Raw genomic sequence first — 22353 nt, 5'->3', positions numbered from 1 at the left:
ACAGCCTTGTAAGCATCTGTTTTGCAATAGACCAATAAAATCAAAACAACCAGCCAATCACGTGCAATACAGATCAGATCATTACAGTTAATTCGTGTAAGTATAAAGGCACAAATCTCATGAATACGAATGAACAAAGAGCTATTGAACTTCGTGATGTTGGGGGAAAAAATAATTGATTTGAAACAACGGCAGAAACGAATCATGTTCTTTTCGAATCATAACTAGCTTTTTATAATTCTGCTACTGTAGATACCGCCAGACTCACATGCACACCTCAGGCTTGAGATGTTTTCAAAGGGGATAAGAGCTCGGAGAAAAAGTTTGGCTCCCAAAAATAAACAATGAGAAATGTGTGTGCAACTATATCACCGGTGTAATAAAATGACCAACTGATGAGAGCTGTGGGAAACAATGTACGTTGCAAGAGACGATTTATCATTTAGGTCAGGTAAAGTTAACCGCTTTAAAGTATAGAAATATAGATGTCTGATAACACTTTACAATAAAGTTGTATCTTTTAACTTCCGAAAATGACTTACAACAACTAACACAAACAAACAATGAGCAATATAGTTTTTCAGTATTTAGTAATGTTTGTTAATGTTAGATAAAGTCAATACAATTATTCATGTTAGTTCATTGTGCATTAACTAATCTTAACAGACACAACATTTAATTAAAAAAATATATTTGAAAATTATGGCATTCACATTGAACTAAGATGAGTACGTAAATGATAACTAAAAACGTATGTTTTCAGAACGTGGTCCACCCGCGATGACATTAGCGATTTCTGGTTCGACATCAGACGTTTAAAGGAACGTGGCCATTTTTTCCGAGGCAAGAACTTTCGGTGCAATTTTTTGTTGTCAAATTGGCCACTCCTGCGGCACTCACATTTTGGCCTTTTTACATCAAAGTCAAAGTCTGCTTCATTGTCAATTCTGCCACATGTGCAGTACATGCATGTGGAGGTTTGAAATTGCATTACTCTCAGACACATGGTGCATACAAATAACAGTACACAGAATAACAATTTATAGAGACGTGCTCACATTTGTTTGCACCCCTCTACAAAAAACGAAGAATGCACAATGTTCACTGAAATAACTGACAAAAGTAATTGGCATCCACCATTGTTTAATTCATATTTAATAGAAATCAGGCTTTGCGTTTGATTTTTATTCAACATAATATTGTATATAATAAAACATGACAATGTCATGGACACAAGAATGGGACATCTAACCTAATATTTAGTTGCATAACCTTTTCGTTTTCTGTAGCTCTCAATGAGACTTCTGCACCTGTTAACAGGGAGTTTGGCCCACTCTTCCTGAGCAAACTGCTCCAGCTGTCTCAGGTTTGATGGGTGCCTTCTCCAGACCGCAAGTTTCAGCTCTGTCCATAGATGTTCGATAGGATTCAGATCAGGACTCCTAGAAGGCCACTTCAGATTAGTCCAATGTTTTGTTCTAATCCATTCTTGGGTGTGTGTTTTGGGTCATTATCCTGTTGTAGGACCCTCGACCTGTGACTGAGACAGAGCTTTCTGACACTGGGCAGTACGTTTCTCTCCAGAATCTCTTCATAGTCTTGAGATTTCATTTTGTCCTTCACAGATTCAAGGCACTCTGTGCCAGATGCAATAAACCAGCCCAAAACATAACCGAGCCGCCTCCATGTTTCACTGTAGGTATGGTGTTCACTTCACAAAGTTTTTATCCATGGAGCCCACGTGGCCCAAAAAGCGAAGTATGGTGCGATCAGAAACTGACGTACCTTCACCTTGGCAGTTATCCTTGGTTCTTTTTCGAAACAATCTTCTGTTCAATCTGGGGTCAAATATGTAATAATTCATCTCTTTCCACAGCTTCTTTGCATTATTCTATGATATACCAAAGGCATGCAAGTATACATGATACAATAGCTTTTAATTTCACCACTACTCAGAAGGAGTGAATCATTATTTCAATGAGCTGTAAGGGTACCAAGAAATGTGAGCATGTCTGTATATAAAGAAACATTAGAATCCCCTTATTTAGCAATCATGATAACTTGGGATAGCATAGCCAAGTATACTAGTATAGTATCGGTATATAGCCACTAATAGTAGCATGGTATAGATATATAGCCACATATAGTAGTATGGTATTGCTAAAATGCCAAGTACATTACATTTATTCATTTGGCTTTTATCCAAAGCGACCTACAAGTAGGAGAGCACATAAACATTTTGTCAACATGTTTAACAGTACCATTACTTTTCAAGGCCATGCTACTAGGAGGATTTAAGCTGGAGTAAGCAAGTGAGAGCATGAACAACAAGATGTTTTTTTGTTTTTGACACAAGACATAGACAGTTATTGGTTAGTCAAATAAATGCAGAACAGGTATGTTTAGAGCTGTTTTTTTAAGTTGTGAAGGATACTGAAGTACGGGTGGAGGCGGGCAGTTTATTCCACCACTGGGGAACCGAATGAGTAAAGGTTTTTGCAAGCGATTTGGTGCCTCGCTGTGATGGAACAACCAGGCGTTGCTCATCTTCAGACCGAAGATGACGGGAGGAGAAACAGACCTGGAGCAGTGAGGTAAAGGAGCGAATTCGCCGTTATCGTTTTGAGGGCCACTGTCAGCGATTGAAACTTTATGTGGTTGACAACTGCTGAAGTATAGTAGTATAGTTAAGATACATAGTATCATATAGTAGTATGGTATTGCTATAATGCCAAGTGTAGTAGTGTAGTATAGTATAAATATATAGCCATGTAAAGTAGTATGGCTTTGCTATAATACCAAGTATAGTACCGTAGTAAGGATATATAGTCAAGTATGGTAGTACAGTATAGATATGTACCACGTACTGTATAGTAGTATGGTATTGCTTTAATGTCAAGTATAGAAGTACAGCTCTCAATATGTAGCCACGTATAATAGCATGGTATCGATATATAGCCACACACACAGTCAAGGATTATAGTAAAGTATAGATCTGTATTGCCAAGTATATTAGTATAGTACAGATATGTAGCCAAGTAAAGTGGTATTTTTAGGATCAGCAAAAAGAAAAACTTTATATAGCGTTTTTAAAAGGGAGCTCAAATGTCCCCAAGGCAGATTCTGCCAGCTTAAGTTCACTTTTGGGGACACATTTGCTCTCAAAGATAAATACACACACCTCTCCGTTTATATCTGCTCTTTCAAAATCTTTAAGCTAATCTCCTCTCCGGCTATTTCCTTCAGACTCACCTGCATTTACAGCCCCCAGAACATGGTTCTTTCTCACCTCCATCCGTTCATTTTAATCATCTCCCTTTCGCTTCATTTCTTTATCACTCCTTCCCTCCTCTCATTTCCTCTTCCATTTAACTTCCTTTCAAACCCCGTGATTCATTTACTTTCTTTTATTCCTCATTCCCTCTCTCTCTCTATGCACTCGTAATATTTCTCTAGAGAATACGGTACTGCGTCCAGACAGCAGGCTCTGGCTGGGGCACACGCTCACCGACTGAACTTGTAGGATGTTCATTGCCGCCTCATTGAAGGTAAATGGCGAACACCACGTCTAACCAATCCGATTGACACACACTTTACTGTACGGCCACACTATCCTTTTTCTTTAAGAAACCGGGAATATGCAACAAACAGGAAAAAGTTAATTTCACAGAAAAACAGTCAATTGTATTTTTAGGGGTACTGTCCCTTTAGGAAATGTGTCTCATAAGCCTGTTTACAAATTCACATGTATTGATGATGCTCACAAAGGAATAAAGGAGCAAGTGACCACACATCCGTCTTTAGTTCTGCATTTCCCCTTGGACAAGTGACAGAGGAGATTGATCAGAGCATCGGTTAATTTGGTCTCTGTTTGAAGCCATCGAAAAAACGTCCCTAATTTACAGCGACTGTTTACAAAGTCGAGCAGAATCCGAGAGGTTGAGAGGCATCTTTAGCTCTGACTCATCTGGTCATTAATCACTTCGGGTTGATTCGCTTCAACAAAGACGAATTACGGAGAACAGCAGGAAGGACAGACACGATTTAGCCACAGATGTTGGAGACTTATTGTGCAGCGCATCTGCTACGGAATGAACAATTTTAATCAGTTTGCCAACGAAATGACAGGTGCTATGCATCAGTTATGACTTGACATCGTGCAGTGACCCCAAACGGTACGTGGAGACTTAAACCAGACTTGTTTGTCCATCAGTCTGGATTAAGTGTCCACGTACATTATGTATGAACAGCTTTGAAGCCAATAAACATACGAAACAAGGTGAGACTTATTTTAGATGTACAGAGATACCCGTCCAGTCGATGTGACCAAGTGCACTTGTGGTTATTCTTCTGTCCATCTGTGTGATCCTAAAGAAAACTGACTTTATACAACCACTGAAAATCACCAATATTGTAGGTACCATGTCCATACATAAACAAACAATTTACGTCTGTATAATAATAATAATATTCAGACAATTTGAGCGTGAAAATATGTCCAGTTACTTTGACAGGGCACTGTACATAGAAAACTATATTATTTTATATTATTAATATTTGTATTGAGCCTATAATATATAATAACATAATTTATTTGTTTTTTACAAAATGTCTACATTCTTCCAAGTTTACACACATTTAGACACATGTACACATTTATATGTCAACTTCCTATTTGAAAAACATAAAGACAAACCTGAAAGGTGACTAATAAAAAAGTAAAAAAAATCAGCTTCATCAACACATTGGATTAATCCGCAACACATCTATTCCTTAAGCTAATAATGAAGCCAGGCTTTTTAAAACAACATTTCTTCAGAGGAACTACCATCAATAACCGCATAATACTTTAGAAATACTTTTAAGTTAAACTATCTGCTTTCAAAGGTTAGCAACACCGCAGAGAAAGGTCGAGCTACGTAAGACTCAAGGACCGAGAACAGGTTAAGCTAGTCCTTTCAGATGAGAGCAAGAGGTGTCTTGAGAATTTGTGCAGGCCTTTGAAACAACAGTGATTTATAAAAAGCCTTCAATCGAAGCGCACATGCAACACTGAGCTAGCAAACATACAATTACATTTACACACTCAACGATTTGCTCATTTTCGAAAGGTAAAAATACACCATGCCAGGTCTGAATTTAAACGGAAGGCTGAAGTTCTCTGTCCCAACCATTAGCATATTCATTCTCGCTCTCTCTCTATCCCGCGGCTCAACGGAGGAAAGAACGGTATAATATGCAAAATCACGTAGCAGCAGGCGAATCCTGCAGGATTCAATAACAAGAAGCTAATAAGATTAGCACGACGTTAATGCAGATGAGCCGCTGGGGTGGAGAAACCAGAGAAGATTCCCACCGTCCCTGGATAGCAATACTCAGAGATGCCAAATTATACTTTCCTAGCACACGCTTCTTGTCCTAACATTGAACAACATTTTGTGAAAAAATGCTGAGGCAAGGCCATTAAAGCAATGCAGAATGGGAAACGTGACCATTTGGCTAAACAGACAATGTAAGTCTTATTGAAAACACTGGATGGGTATGAAGGGCTTTTCTGCATGCCTGGCCGAACCGCACGTGAATTTGGAACGAGGATTTGGCACCTGGTAACCGATGCTGGCTAGTTGACGACCAGAGAGAGACGGAATTGCTTAGGTACCTTCCTGTGGGACCTGGGTGGAGCTCTGCCCGGTAACACCTTCTCATTGGTCCCCAGGTAAGTGTCTCAGCCAATGATATAGCAGTCAATAGACGCCTTCCACAGGGATTGGCCAAATTCATTTTTAATCTGGCTTGGCTGAGTTTCTGATGCAACAAATGAAAAAAACAAAAGGCACAACAGGCGGACCTACCCACTGCTCTCATTACCGATGAGTCTCAAATGAGTTTCGGCGTGAGGAAATGGGCAGAGACGCCTTCGTCCTGATAATCGGATTTTTAAGCCTCCAGGGCGCCATTAAAGAAATAGCGACTGTATAAAATAAAATTGTGTCATTATTTACTCACCCTCAGACCTTGTAGGCAGTTATGTTTTACTGTGAAACTCAAAATAAGATTTTATTGAATAATTGTTTCATGAAATAGTGGCAGTCTAGCTCAAAAAAACGAGTAGATTTCACCTTTTGTCCTTTTAGGACTTTAAAAAAGTAACACGTTGGAATCAAAATTGATAAAATATTCACTCCAAACATTAACGTCCACTTCTTATCAAACATGTATTTTAGAACGTCACATCAGTGAGAGGTCCGTAGCGGATGTGATTTTAAACTCAAACTTATCTTGGCTTCCTCGACACACACAGACTCTCCCAAATCTGTGAGAGACAGGCTGACCGCAAGCCTCTTATCTGCGGTTGAGCTGGGGAAAATGAAGCTTGTGTGTATCGGTTGTTCCTATCAAAAAGAAGCTTCGAGCCACACACACAAACAAGCGATTGGGCTTCAAAACCGCCTCCCACACACACACAAAGAAGAGCAAAATACACACTCGCTGCATAGGAGGAAACGCTGCCAAAACTAGATTTGACGTGTGCACTGGTGTGCGGTAAGAGAAGCGATGATGACAACACGCTCATTCACACATAAATTACAGACAGACAGTAGCTAAAGAAATATCGTATTCAGAATTGTCACATTCCCTTGGGTCACATGCACAAATTGAGCACCTGTCGACTAATTCGAAACAAATTCGAAACTAAATTCAAAAATACCTGAAACTACACCACACAACATCGCTTTCACGAACATGTCTATCACCTCATCTTAAGCGTCGCTGAAATCATCTTTAAGCAGGTCAATGCATTTATAAGCCTCTTCTGAAAACAGGCCAGAAGTAATGATGACTCATCATGCACTCATGGGCCCATCCAATTTCTTTTTGTCCAATAAAATATTCGTATAATCAGAACATCTCTCCAGGTTCTCAAAGTTGAGAATTACCTTTCAATACTTTTTAATGATAATGCTATCCACAGCAAACGCGAAGCATGGCATTCTTCGCTCTTTATTACTCCCGTGATTGGTCCGTTCGAGTGACACGCAATCAACAAGCTCTTTGCCCAAATTTCTCGCTCGAGAAATTGAACAGAAGACACGATTGATGCACGTTCATGACAATCTCGCCACCCAATGCATGTCGCCGGGTTGAGTTTGCGTCTACTCGCATCTCTGCTTTGAGTTTTTATGTAATGTACTCGCGCAAATAGTTCAGTTCGCGTTTGGTGTCAACACAGAATTCGATTTTTGTAAAACCCAGTGACACGCATAAAAGAAATAAAAAAAGTCACAAAATATTGAGATACAAGGATTTGGAAGGACAGCGACGATATCCAACTTGGCAATAGCAAAAGATGGCTGTGATGTAACCTAAAAAGCGTTAAGCATCTTAAAATGTCAATATGGGAAAGAAAACCACAACATTACAGTAATACAAGTGGATTTTGTTGTCCCTTACATTATTTTTCAACAAAATTATATTGATATTGAAAATGGCTGCAAACACTGTGAATGAAGACGTGCACTACAAAACATCACAGAAAATGATTTTTCGTTTTCTTTTTTTAACTTGAAAGGGTTACCGACGCATTACAGAGTTATAAGGCATTATTGCTGCCAAGACTGTGTACTGTATGATATTTTTTACATTACTTGTAATGTGGATATATGGAGTATATAAGATTTGTTTTGTTCTTGGTTTAACTGCAGTTTCTACTGGCATTCTGTAAGCTGTCATAGAAACCTTATATAAAGATAACCGACCCAGAATGGTTTTTATTAGAAGTTATATCGGTGAAAAATCTCTCTCTAAACACGACGAGTCCCCAAGAACAATATTCTCAGTTTTTGTAGTGACTTGTCAATAGCTTTTATTGTAGACATTCAAATGCTTTGCTTCCTGCTTGGTCAAAAGACCGTACATGTTCTAACAAGCAATGTATTCACTGTTAGATGTCGCTGTAGATTAGCAGCACATTACTGTAAAAATCCACAGTACAATACTGCATCTGTATATTACAGTAAAATACTGCAGCTCATAATGCATTCTGGGTAATTTTCATTGAGCGGGAAACTTTTACAGTAAATTTTGGTCTCGCTGTAACCTCGCTGTAGCTTTGCTGTAACGTGTAACGAAAGTGTGCCACAACGTCATCACGTCAAATCACACAGAGCCCATCCTGGCTGCAGCTGGAGGAGGATAATCGATTTCTGGCAGTTTGGTAAGTTTTTAGTTTGGTTTATTTTATGTGTTTCATACAAAAAAATTATTTTGTTTTTGTATTTTGCACAACAGTTTGTCACAGTGTTGTTTTAAACGTGGAATGAGAGAGATATGGTCGCCAACAAACGACCATATCTCTCTCATTCCACGTTCCTCAGAAATTAAACTAAGTCAGCCCACTGCTTAAACCCGTTTTACACATCTCACTTAATGAATATAGGATTATTTCAACCATTTATGAGGGTTTTGGTGAGTTTATTTTCTGTCGAATAGTTGAAGTTCGTTTATATGGCAAGCTAGGTAAACCGACTTGTATTTGGTAATAGATAAACTCGCGTTTGTGTTCAAATAAAATAATCTTTGACCATTTCAACTAAGATTCCTCCTAAATAAATCTCATACGAAATAACAAAGTCACTGTAAAGTAGCCCACACAGCTACCAAACTGCTTCACACAAAATGAAACGTCATATTTAACTGTGATGAGTGCGATCCATACAGATTTCATTACTAACAGATTTATAAATGTGTTTGCGGCGCTTATTTCTGTATTTACGGTATATCCGCAGAAGCAGATATGATGTTCTTTAGAGTGTTTTACATTCAGTCGGCCAAAAAGTTTTGTATGACAATATATTTGTAGCGATATTGCTTCCAACACCTCAAATCAATGCACGTACTTTGCTAAAGAGCGCTGCTGACTCCGCCTTTACGTAATGACGCTGTACGGAAAGAGGAGCGCGATCAGCTTTAAATGCATTTCCAAAAACACATTGACTTTCGCTACACCAACGGTATAGAAAATGCAATCCCAAATATTTGAACTCTTAATGTTAAAGTTATACAGGGGAAAACATTTAAATGATCATTTTGCTACATTTTTGATTGACTATCTTAAGCGTATATAATAAACAGAATGGTTTCTAAATTTCAGCAAGTAACATATCATTATATATTTCTTCTTACAGCTCTAACTTCACAGTTTGGTCCACTTTTGCACCCTGGGCTTATGAGTTTCTGTAAGTATTCACCATGTATTTATAATACAACTTTTATTCAAATCTGTTTCTGGTTTTACTTCTGACTTTTTAGTAACACTTACAATAAGGTTATATTTGTTAACATAGGATGTTAATACATTTTAACATTTGGCAATACATTTTTAAATCAATCAATTTATCTCTGTTCACATTAGTTAATTCATAATGAATTCTCAAATATTATTAATGTTGAAAAATATATTGTTCATTGTTAGTTCATATTATCTAAACCATTAATAAATGTTATGGAATAAAACCTTATAGTAAAGTGTTAATGAATTTTATTTCACCATTTACTTCACAATTTGTAATTATTTCTATGGCTAACAGATTTTGTTATTTTTGGCTTTTTGTGTTACAGTCTCACCATTGATATTTTGGCTGGATTTGGTCATTTTTAAACCAAGCAAGTCATCCCAGGATGTCCAGTTACAACTGCAAGTCATGTAGTTTCTCGACAAAAATACCCACACACAACACTCTCACACACAACACTCTCACACAGCCACACACAACACTCTCACACACAACACTCTCACACAGCCACACACAACACTCTCACACACAACACTCTCACACAGCCACACACAACACTCTCACACACAACACTCTCACACAGCCACACACAACACTCTCACACACAACACTCTCACACAGCCACACACAACACAGCCACACACAACACTCTCACACAACCACACACAACACTCTCACACACAACACTCTTACACACGACACTCAGTTTGAATGGAACATTTTAACTACAGACCAGTGTTTTCTTTGCCAGTGTTAGATGAATCCTGTCACTTTGTTGCTATTGTTTGTTTTGATATGTAATGTATGAATATTTTTGCTCACTTAAATGTTGTAATATATATAGTAGTCAACATTTGAAGTGGGTCAAAAAAGTTACAAGAATAGGTATTGTTCTCGCCTTTTTGATCCACTTTAAATGTTGACTACTGTACATAGTCATTATATGTTGTTAATGTAATACATCATTCTTCAATACTGTTTTAAATGTTTTAATACTTTTTTTTTCAATGAAATGATTCAATAAAAAATTTGCCTGGATTGCCTTTTGATTCATAATGTCAAGTATAGCAGTTTTATAATATTAATAACTACAGATTTATATCCAAACTAGCTAAAATATATAATATTTGTAATTATTGCCAATACGAATTAAATAGTAATTTGTCAATATAGGTATTACAGTAAATTGCAGTAAAAATATAGTAAAAATACAGTAAAGTACTGTGTTGTATCTATACAGCAATATTTTTTTGTACTGTAGTAATCTATTACAGTACAGCACTGTAAATCAAAATACAGTAACTTACTGGCAACCGTGCTGCCAGTAAGTTACTGTAAAAATACAAGCAAATCGTTAACAGTGTTGTTTTGGACGTCATTGCCGTGAGTCATGATTATTTTTGTCTGTTTCCCAGTAATAAAATATACTTTGAATTTGAAATGCAACAAATCTGGCAACTTTTAGCAGTTCAAAGCTAACAGACATTTACTGACAGACGTCGAAAAATCTTTTATCATTTTTGTGCGAAACATGAATGTGTTCACTGCACAAATGCGCCTAACAGACTAACCTGACTGGAAAACACACACACATTCGCTCACAGTAAGAATCCTTCATTGGCTTGCAGGATTTCTCAGTTGGACCTCAGAGTTGGCGCTTAAACCTCTGAGAGAGAACAGCATGGGCCTGTCTAGCAAAATTCTGAGTAAGTGTGTGTCGCTTTCTGTTGAGTATCAGACAAAATGTTGTCATCTAAGTGTCTAACAGTTATAACACAGAGAGCGAGAAAGACAGAGAAAGAGAGAGAGAAATACAGTATGAGGTGTCCTAGCCATAACAAATTGATCCTTTAGTTTCATCCTTGCTAAAATGCTTTTTGCTGACACAACTTCTGTACATCCATTCCCCAGTAGAGTTGGGAACAAGTCAGTTCTTGTTTATAAATAGTTATATTTTTTGTACAAAAGCAACATAATGAGTCACGTTCGTAAACAGTTCTCGCAAACGCTGACGTGGACGAAACAACGTCCAGCAACGCTAGTAAATCTACAGACCCACAGCGAAACAAATGATGTAGCAACATTGATTGCACGAAGCACATGACATCCGATTTATGAACGATGATTTTTAAAAATGGTTCATAACTCAAAAGCAAACCCAAAACTGATAAGATAAACTGAGGAATGTGCAAAGTTTTTGTTGCAAGAAGTTAAAAGTGCCAAATTGTAATACGGTTTTATAGTATTATGAAGGAAATTACAAACTTACCTATTCGAAGCGTTGTTTCACTCGGATAAAACAGCATTCAAGGTGAAATTTAAAGTCTCTTCAGCAATGAAAGTCTGGAAATTCCAGCTTCAATGAAACAGGTCCACACGCCTAAAAGATCACGACTAACCAGGGGTCCCTTGAACCTTCCGAGAAATCCCTGTGCGGAAAAAAAGAACTTTCTTTAATGCACACTATATAGCAAGCGTTCCTTTTATCTTAAACACATCATTATACGGCCTGTATGTTCGTAAACAGCAAAAGACCATTGAAAGAGATGAAAAGAAAGCCTATCTGGTTTTCCGAGAGATCTTGTTCTTTCTTTTCTTGTCTTGATTGTGCACATTTATAAATGCTCCCCTTATTTTCAGATCTTCACTTACATGATGTTCCTTTTCACTGAAAATAGCTCAATATGAGAATGCTTTTATAACAAGGACGTTTAAATGTGTACGTGAAAACAAATTAGACTTCATATTTAAAAAAAAGTCTCAAAGAGCATTAACACGAAACTTCACGTGGTGTTGTGCATTCAGAAAGTGACCAGAAGTGAAAAGAAACTCGTTTTCTAACCACCTTTTTAAATCCTGAGAGAGTATCACCAGCGATTTATCCGAAGTACAAAAGCCCGCGCAATCACGTCTGACAGTAAAAATCAAAGATTTGTGGAGAGAGAGAAATTTAGACGGCAGCTGAGAGCAAGAAAGCTTTCATCTGCGGATGAGCGAGTATAAAGAGGCGATCGACGGCGTGATTAAATAAATTCGACGGATTAAATAATCTGTCGAAATTAGACTGTTTATACCGACAACATTTAAAACGTTCAGTGAACTGCATGCGTGTCATAGACTCGTCTCCATCCCACTGGGATGTAAAATGGACCGGACCGTTGTACCCAATTGTCACCACAGGTCAGTACCATTTTACTAGACAAAACTCTGTAACACACATACAGTATATGGCGCATTTCCACCGCGGGAACTTCCCCCGGAACTCGTGACTTTGGGGCAGTACTTTGTCGATTTATCCTTTTTTTAAATGCGGTCGATTCAATATCGATTCTCAAAAGCCTTGAATCTATTTTTTTTCTTTTCATTATTCTGCAAGCACTGAACATTCATTAACGCGAATGTCATTGCTACTCACCATTAAATGTCCCTTTTCCGTTAACAACGGGTGGATGTTACAACAGGGACTCAGGGAGCATATGGTTCATTCATTGTTTAATTCAATAAAAACGTTTCTCCGAATTTAACATCACATCACAGGAACCGGGATCAAAACAAAATTCTTGGTAAAAATTCTCCCCCAGAAAGTCCCTGCTCGTGAGGCAGCACTTTTCCAGATTACGGAAGATTGGGGGGTGGGCCCATTTCGTTGGTTGACTCTGCATGCTGCATCGTGTTCAGGTTAAACAAACCAACAACTTAAAAAGTTTGTTGTGGTGCGTGTAGTGTCAGCTGTTTACTGTTTGAAATGGATATAAAAATATGACAGATGGACCGACGACGAGCTCCATGCTTTATGTGCTTTTGCAGAGTGCGAAATACAATGGGAATTGGAAACGATGGCCCGCAATGAAAAGGCAAACTTAAAATATCGAGTCGGTTAAACAAGCTGGGCATTGTCGCACAAAAATAATTACGACTGTCCGTCGCTTAATGTGACATCAACGTTGTTGAACATTACCGCCCCCTCCTGGACTGGGAGGAGCAGTCACATGCAGTCCTACATCACGGGACGGATTTGCCTAATCGTCACTGTACTTTAGACGCAGACAAAATGTTCCTGGGAAAAAGGTTCCTGGGACAAATTGTTCCAGGTCATTTTCTTACACCCGACTGAACATCGTGTCTGATTGAAAATTGATGGAGATTAAGAGGAAATGTTGAGGAGCCAAAAATGACAGGAAGTAGAAATAGGAGATGTGTGATGTCATTTAAATGAGGCAGATTGATATGAAATGAAATCAGGAGATAAGAGAAAACGAAAGATTAAGCTGCAAGGGTCTTGGTGTGTTCTGCATTCCACGAACGTGTTGATCCACAGAGGCCGCAACCAATTTCCTGAGTGACATCACTTAGTTAACTGAAAGGATTTATCAGCGCCCTCCACATTGATTTACAGATACAGATGAAGTCAGTGATAGAGAGAGAACGTGAGAGGAAGACATTTTGAATTGTTGTTTTATAGACAGACTGGCCAACAGACATTGAACAGACAGACCAACACGTACAGAGACAGACAGACAGAGGTGTGTGTGTGTTTATCTGATGTTCTGCTTACCAAAAAAGCAGAAGAAAACAAGCTGGACAGGATGCGAGTGAGCTCGTACAAAGATGAAAATTATGTTTCGATCCATCGTGGCGGCAATCAATGAGACACAGAGAGCCATGACCACACGGACAGAGAGAGAGAGAGAGAGCGCAATGAATACAATTTAGGATGAGACACAAGTTCACAATAGAGAGGAACGAGTTAGTGAACGACAAGTAAGATCATAAAAGGAGTGCAAACTGTCGGACAGCATGAGAGGATTACGTTTAGACCCGAAGACCCGGTGTTGTCGTTATATTTTGATTGACAGAGGATTCAGGAAGACTGGTCACAAGAGTGCGAACCTGTTTTTAATAGAAACATCGCAAATCTATTTACAATCTCGATTGTTTCTCCAAGACAGCAAAGATGTTTAGTAGATCTACAGTTCTTGGCCACCATCGACCACTATAGTCGGAAAAAATGCTTTGCTTTTGTAAAAAAGATCCATAAAAGGAAGGTAGGAGGCGGGAACCGGCGTACGTACAACAAGCTTTTAATTAAATAAACAAACAATAAAAAGAACTTAAAAATGCCGGCAGCTCCCTCGTGGTCGACTGTCGGCCATACGAACATAACTAAACCTAGAAATAAAGTCCAGGCCTGGTCCTCTCTTATCGTAATTTTTCGGTGAGCTGTCCCATTTTCATGACAATTTTTATGGTACTACCAAAGTGATGGGTTCGATTTCCAGGATATGCACACCATTGAAACAACTTGACACAACTTGAAAATACTAAGACGCTTTACACGCACATGTAAAAGAAACAGGAATTAGACGTTGCTTTCAAACACGGCAGCAGAACGTTTCTCATTTCACATCGCCGTTGCTGGCAGTTATCCATACCTGTGATTTACCCTCCATTATTTTTTCGATTTTCTCTCTCTCGCAGTTCGCACTCTCCTGACTGAAACCCCACACTCGTCACACTTGTTTATTCTTATTTCTCAGTCCACTTCCTCTGTCTGTCGTCAAACCCCCGGGAGGACAGACCTAAACATCGCGCTCGATTCTCAGAGGAAGAACTTGCACCTCTTACTGTACCCGTTTCTGTCACAACAACTCCTCCGTAGTCTTCCATTCCATCTGTAGTCATGGTCATGTTTGAATACCAACTGCTGAAGTGTGATTATTTTACAATCATCTCAAGGCAGCGTGATATGTTTCAATATGTTCGTCTCTCAGGGACGATTATCCCACTTGAGATTATTGAGGTTTTTTTACATGTGTGTATGATGTGAGAATTCCAAGGCCAGGTGGTTTATGTTCAGCAAGCGTGAGGGGTGGAGGAAGGCTTGCAGATGGCCCAAGGTGTGAATTGTACGGTTTAGGGGTGGGGAAGAGATCAGACTGCTTGATAAAACACACAACACTCCCCCCGAAGGGGATTTAATACATCCGATGATCTCTTGGATGATTTTATGTAAAGTATTACGTTTCCACATCTCATGAAACTTAATAGAATTACTGTATGATATTAAAATATAATTTCAAGCACATTAAACAAGGGCCACACTGCAGGCAGTATATTTAAATAAAACCCAGCACATTTAAAAAGGTTATTCTATGCAAAGATCAACCTCACCCAGCTTTTACCAAAGGTGGTAACCTTTCTGATAGGTCGGATGTCAATATTTGGTGGGTTAAAGGGATAGTTCAACCAACAAAAAAAATTCTGCCACCATTTTAATATTAAAGCATTTAAACAAAAATGCTTAAAACCACCACCACCACAAAATTATGTCTAAACTAAATGCATTGTTATTATTATTATTATTAACTCTGACAATTCTAAGACACTACCAGACATCAACATGGCGTCCCCATCTTTAATTGCTGAAAAATATCTGCTTGTCTTGGATTTTTGAAATCCCTCTGTCTTCTCCCACTCTCAAGTTGTTCTTACGCCCTTGCTTAAAGTCGAAGACTTTAGCTAGCACCATCTCCTACTTTTCTTTCTCCTACTCGCAAACTTGCGAAGGTCCAAAACACCCACACCTCTTCAAACCTTGACATTCAAGTGCGTTTTCTCAATACCAATGAGATCGTATACATTATATGCTTAATTACAATAAGGCAGTAATAAAAACAGCGGTATAGCTGGTTATGAGTCACGACAAAGCATTCATCAGGCCTCATGCCAGCGGGAATGGAGACAGTATCACTCTGAACAAACAAGCTGTGATTTTGAGCATCAATCTTGAGGAAATAAATCACCCCCCATTGAGGTTTCATCAGGAGACATGGGCGGAAACGCTCTAACCTCACTTCGGCGGAACTACAGGGTCAATTGAAGTGCTTTGTGTCTTTGACGACGGGTCACATCCCGGTGCGTTTCACCTTGCTGATGAATCAGTTATGATTTAAAGGCTTGTTTTCGGAATCAAAGCGCACATTTTCGCTATTTTGTTTTTGATTTGTAGAGACTTTCCTGCACGTTGACGTCAAAGGTTTTTGGAGACGCTTTTGAGCTTGTCACCTCATTGATCGCAATGCAACGCGACTGTCACATGACCTTCATCGACGTGACTGAGATGTTTAGAAGCCAGGTATCTTGCAGCCTGCAGCTGGTTTTGTTCTCAAGATGTGCATTTGTTCTTAAAACACTACATTACCCTTAGACCGACTGACTTTTCAGTTATTCGCCCATGAGACGTTCATTGTACATAGTTGTTCATTTAGTTCATCAGAAGTAAACGCTGTGCAAAATCAAAATCTGTCTAGATATCTCCTCCATGGATCAAACTACCTCAGACCGCCCAAACTACCTCCACCAAACTTTCAACCAGCAGATTAAATTTTTCTTAACCTTTTTTTACGTCACTTAAATATTAGCAACTTGGCCAATACTGTCAAAAACAAGTGACCAATCAATAGCTGCCATGTCACCACAGGCGTAGTTAAAATCTGATATCACTTACTGTTGGGAAATCTAGATGAAAATAAACACTCGCACAGACAAGATGCATCAGGTCCGCTTAAGGTCTCAGGTCGTTTATTGAGTTGAGAATATTGCGATGTGCCCAAAACAACCAGAGAGCTGGTCGCGCTTAACAGCGGTTCATGTGCGTGCATGCAAGCGGACCACTGACCTTAAACTAGTGTGGTAATATCAATAAAACATGACGGCTCTTGGTTCAAGAAGTCGACATTGCTCACTACTGTCCTAAATCATTTTCTGTATAAGCATCAGGAGAGAATTCATCCTCGCGTGGTTCCAAATCTGTATACATTTATATATGTAGAAATTTGTAAGAACGCTTATAACCAAAAAGTTCTTGGCCACCATTGACTACCACACATTTTGGCCAAAATTTAGATCCCGATTATTTAACACGATTACTCATTAACCTTTAAAACAACATAGAAAATAAAAGCGTGAGATTTTTAACTTAATCTGTTTAGTAAGGGCTCGTTCATTTACAGAAGCTAGTGTTTATTACAAGTAAGGTTTGACAGAATTTGGTCTTACCTGGTCGTTGTTCAGGTCGTTAAACATAAGTACTTAGAGTTTGTCATAGTGGATTCCTATGGAGAAAATTACTTGCTGCCGTCCACGTGAATAAAAATAGCTCACTGAAAGGTTGTAGTGCGCACACGACACAGGCAGACTGCTCGGTCCTACGTCTCTTTGGCGATGAGGGCGTGCGGTTAAAAATCATAACAAACAAATTTGAAAAGTGGAGGGGACATGTCCCCATTGTCCCCAGTGGAAATTACGCTCCTGCCATTGTAATTTGGCAGCCAATGGCAGTCAATGGGTTCAAAAACTCTTTTGGAATCTTCCAAATATCTTTCTCTGTGAGATTATGTCTGGAAAAAAACTGAAGTACTGGTATTTGCAGCTTTATTTGACGCTCCAAAAGAACACATCTTAAACCCTGCGCTAGTGATGGCGAATCCACTTTTAACCCGAATCCATTTTTAAAATAAATAACCAATATCTCCATTTGAGCATCTCATTTTGCTTTTGAGCATACAACTCCCATGTTGTTTTGGGTTGCGTTTTGGATGTACAGTGCCTGGTGAAAATTAGGTTTTAAACACGTTTACATTGTGTAGTATTAATATTTTCATCATTAATAATGTATCTTAACCGCCCGCAAACCCACCACAATGAATCACAATGTTCATTAATATCAATTTATCATCCCGACCTGCGGATTATCAGCATCACTACCCTGCTCTAATTTGCGCAATTTAGTAGAATGAATTGGTCCTTATGGGAATGAGATATCGTGCCCCTTTTTTTTATGTGCCCCATCCCAGACCCATCTGCACTTTTTTAAATTGGGCTTTCGCGCTTTTTTGCCCCGTTTAGGAAATCTTGGCAAGAGTCTCAATTTTCTCCCGGTTTAATTTTATTGATGTGTTTAATCTCATTGAAGTGGGATATTAAAGAGATCTCACCATCACTCAGCATTGCCGTTTAGGCAGGTGATGCCATTCAAGCATCCTGAAATCTGATGGTTCAGCTTATTTTATGGCTTTGTACACCCACGACCTGTTACAGCATTTCATACATCCCACATTTGGCAAAGTCACGATATCATTCTCACTTCGTGCTGCCATATGCCAGTCGTAATGTGAACGCGACGGCACAAAGCCCGCCTGCCGTCTCGCTCGCACCTACGGCGTGAGAGTGGAAGTGTGATATAGACTGTATTCAAACCAAGCCAAGAAGAAGAAGAAACCGCACACAGTGGTTAAACAGACTGGCCATGTTTATATATATATATATATACAGTATATACTGAAATATAGCAGAATTATTCTAAATGCACCACTTTGTGATAATTAAACATGAAAAAAACTTTTAAAAAAACTTTTCTAACTTATGTTTGAAATGGATTAAAGATATTATTATGAGTGTATTGAAACTAAACGGTTACCTTTAAAACAAATAAGACAACAGAAAGCGGTTCTGACCTTAGCGGCACTCTCCCAAGAAGAGTAAAAGGTGTTCATGACAGCAAAAATGTACTTTCTGAGGGACGTCTTCAGAGTTTAGCCAAAACTTTAGTAATCAATCTGAAGAACTAGATGATAAAAGCAGAATTCAAACTCCACGACAAGTCCTACCCTACAAAGGAAGGTCGTTTTAGTTCCCAGGATTAATGTCGGGCGGGGTTTAAAGGGCAGGGAGGGAATTACGGGAGCTTTGGAGGAACTGATGACTGTGCGGTTTTCAGGTGGGTTTAATGGAAGGTCACAGACAGACTTGGGATCTGAGAGCCATCGACAGGTCAATACTACACTATCATACATTTTTCTGTTCTGATGAACACAGCTTATAACAAAACAGTTCTTGGCCACCGTTGACCACCGTAGTAAAATTTAGGTTTAGACAACTTGAGGGTGAGTAAATGACGACATCATTTTCAAGTCAACTAGCTCCTTAAGGCTAGCATATCGATGTTAACAACCAAAATAAACTTCAGTTTTGATTTCATTGGGATTTTAAAGTCCCAGTTAACTGTAGGTTGCATTGTGTTTGTTTCTGTATTTTGACAGATTTCCAATTGAAAATGAATTTCGAATGGAACTGGCAACGTGTGCGTGGCTGTATAATCGTGGTCGCGGCGTGACAATTGGATTGGATTTATAAAACAGCCATTGCATTTTGAAATGGAACTGGGAGCAGACTGACAGATAAGGGAAGGATGTAAGGGATGCTCGGCCCAAGCCGTTTTACATGCATCATTTTAGATGGACAGTCACTACATGACGGAAGTGCATTTTCCGATTTTACCTGAAGATTATGAGGGCTCATGAATTTTAAAAAGAGAAGGACCCGCGTTGATATGCTATTTACAATAAATGCTTCAATATTTAAAGAAAAAATAGCAATTGTTATTTTCTATTGTATTGTATATTAATTGTCATTTTCACTGGGACTTTAAAGGGTTCAAATCCTTTTGGGGAGATCTCAAGAGCAGAGCTATTAACTTTAACAGAACACAGCCGGCAAACCTCATCTACTCCACATGCACCACATCAATTCGAGACAACTTCAAAGAAACTTAATCATGAATCATGAAGAGTTTAATCGATATCCTTCTGTTCTAAACACCGCCTACAGAAAAGTCAGCTCAGTTTACTCTATCAAAACATGACTTGTAGAAAAGTAATATTAAAATATTCACGGTGTATACTGTGGCAATAAAAAAATCGTCCATCGAAACGCAAAGGTTTTTCTTTGTCACGGCTCAAGAGGGACTCGAAGACATGGCGAACGACACAGGATGATTTTCAGCAAAGCTGCTCTGATAAAGTGAAAGGGACAAATAAAATGAAATCGACTAACATATACTATGGTCATAAACCTTAAAACGTGATAGTCTCTTTATGGATATTTGCCGTTTTGTTTCTTTAAAAAAAACACCCATTTCATTTGTGTTCCACGAATGACGTCTCGCTCCTCCTGAAATTATTTATCATAACAGGTTCTATCATGACTTTGAAAAACAGCTCATTTGCAATAACCTCAGCCTGAGAAATCAACCGTTTCAGACCATTATCTCTGTCGCTCATCACCCATAATGCCGTGCGGCTTGCTTATTTGCATACGGTCTATTGTTTTTCCAATTCGCCACATTAGGCATTTGCATACTGATTTGAGCGGCTGTTTGTTCGAGTTGATATCACTCTCATGTCTGATAACTTTGATTTAACAGCGCTCCTCCACCGTGGGATGGAGATGGGTCTCGCATCAATGAATTTAAGACCTTAATCTGGTTATTTGCTGGCATTAGGTATCCCAAAAAAAATCAACAGTGAGAGATCAGCAACCCCCCCCCCAACCCATTGAGACCCCGCGAAGCTCAATAAGAACACAATTAATCATAATCTAAATAAAAGGTTGCTGATCGGATTTTTTAAAGAGCAAGCCAGACACATGAACAAATATATTAAATAACTACAGTTTGTTGCACATCTTATTACCAACCACCTGTTATCCAGATTGCCAAATGCTAACGTGTTGAAATAGTTTGATATGTTGCAAACGTGCCTCCTATCTCCTTAAATAAATTTAAATGGATCACATTGCTGATGTTTGCTAACACTGTATTGCTTCAGAAATAAACGGAAATAAGGCAAAAAATATATAATAAACACAAAACTAAATTAAACTAAAATGAAAATAAATTAATCTTACATTTTGCAACATAAATAAAACAAATAAATAATAAAATGACAGAAGCATAACAAAATTGCTAAATATTGAACTAAAATTAACATAAAAACTAAACATTTAAATTATAAGACAATTTAATTATTTATATTATTTACGTTATTTATTAATAAAACTACAAAATAAACTATAAAACTGCAGGCATTAGAAACGATGTTTGCGAAAAAAATCAACTATTAGAATACAATCTTCTTTCACGTCATGACCTGATTTGCATTTTCAATGAAATAAATGTTATAAATCAATGCTGATTCGGCGTCGAATATCAAACACCGTATATGTCAGATGAAAGATTCTTTTATCTCATAAATTATCCAACGCAACTTGAGAAAAATGTCTTATTACAATCTACTTTTCTCCATGTCACAACAAATTTGAAAAGCACATCAGAATTAGGGAGGCTTATGCACGAATTATCTTTGTCTCTTATTAGCAATTCCTTTTAAATGTCAAACCTTCACATTCGAGTTCAAGTTTATTAGCATCCACCACGCGCATGACAAAAGCAATATGTTCCACAACTAAAGCTCAAAATAATAATCCCAAACGATGAAAATAGAAGCATCATTTACCTTGACATGCTTTAGTGAAATCACGCATGCAGCGATAAACATGCAGACACTCTATTTATGCTTTCAGAACGCATATAACTTCCTTAAAATGCATCAAGGCCGTGTCAACGGAACTGATGTACTAACTTGCCTGATATCAGATTCAAAACAGTCACACGTGAACATCTCTTTTGGAAGCCACGGGCGAAAAAGATTAGATGCTTTTGCAATATGCAGTATCATGGTCAAAGCACTTATTCCATATTATTCAAGAGGAATCTGAATAGGTTTGGGTCACTTACGCCCTGGTGATTTACTTGCCTTCAACATGGCTGACTAAATTTTTACTTTCTGAGGAAAGCTGGTCCTCGTCTGTGCGGAACTTGCTTGAACGTTCAACGGTAGATTGCCGGGGGTGGTTTCCAATGCATTGCTAAACTGTTGCTAAGGTGTTTTGGCTGGTTTAAGCATGCAACCGTTTCGATGTTTGGGTGGTTGCTTACCAAGTCAAAAGACCTCAACCTCCAAGCCTCCATGATATTCTGATGAAGCCTGTGAGCCTCCGTTGAATAAAGTGGGATGTTTTTCTACCATTTTATCATCCGCCTTGTACAATTTGTAAATGTATTGTACAGCAGCACTCCTCCATAAAATGCACAATTGGAGGCATCATTCTAACACAAATCAAGTGGGATGAGTTACGCAACAAAATATAAATATATTTTAAA

The 22353-nt window shown here is 38.4% G+C and overlaps 1 protein-coding gene across 2 annotated transcripts in view; it reads right to left on the bottom strand.

Moving 5' to 3' along the window:
- Nucleotides 1-22353, bottom strand: part of elfn2a (extracellular leucine-rich repeat and fibronectin type III domain containing 2a) — a gene marked incomplete at its 3' end in the record, with an annotated part of 91532 nt that overhangs the window by 35020 nt on the left and 34159 nt on the right. The window contains exons 1-2 of one of the 2 annotated variants that reach the window (XM_079470653.1): nt 18809-18988; nt 11563-11722 (exon numbers count right to left, since the gene is read on the bottom strand). Of the gene's footprint in view, nt 1-11562; nt 11723-18808; nt 18989-22353 lie in introns of those variants that run through there. The other variant, XM_079470652.1, reaches the window with a different exon arrangement.

Source organism: Barbatula barbatula (assembly GCF_947034865.1).
Source record: "Barbatula barbatula genome assembly, chromosome: 13".
NCBI classification, from domain to species: Eukaryota; Metazoa; Chordata; class Actinopteri; order Cypriniformes; family Nemacheilidae; genus Barbatula; species Barbatula barbatula.
This window is presented reverse-complemented; position numbering and strand designations above follow the sequence as displayed.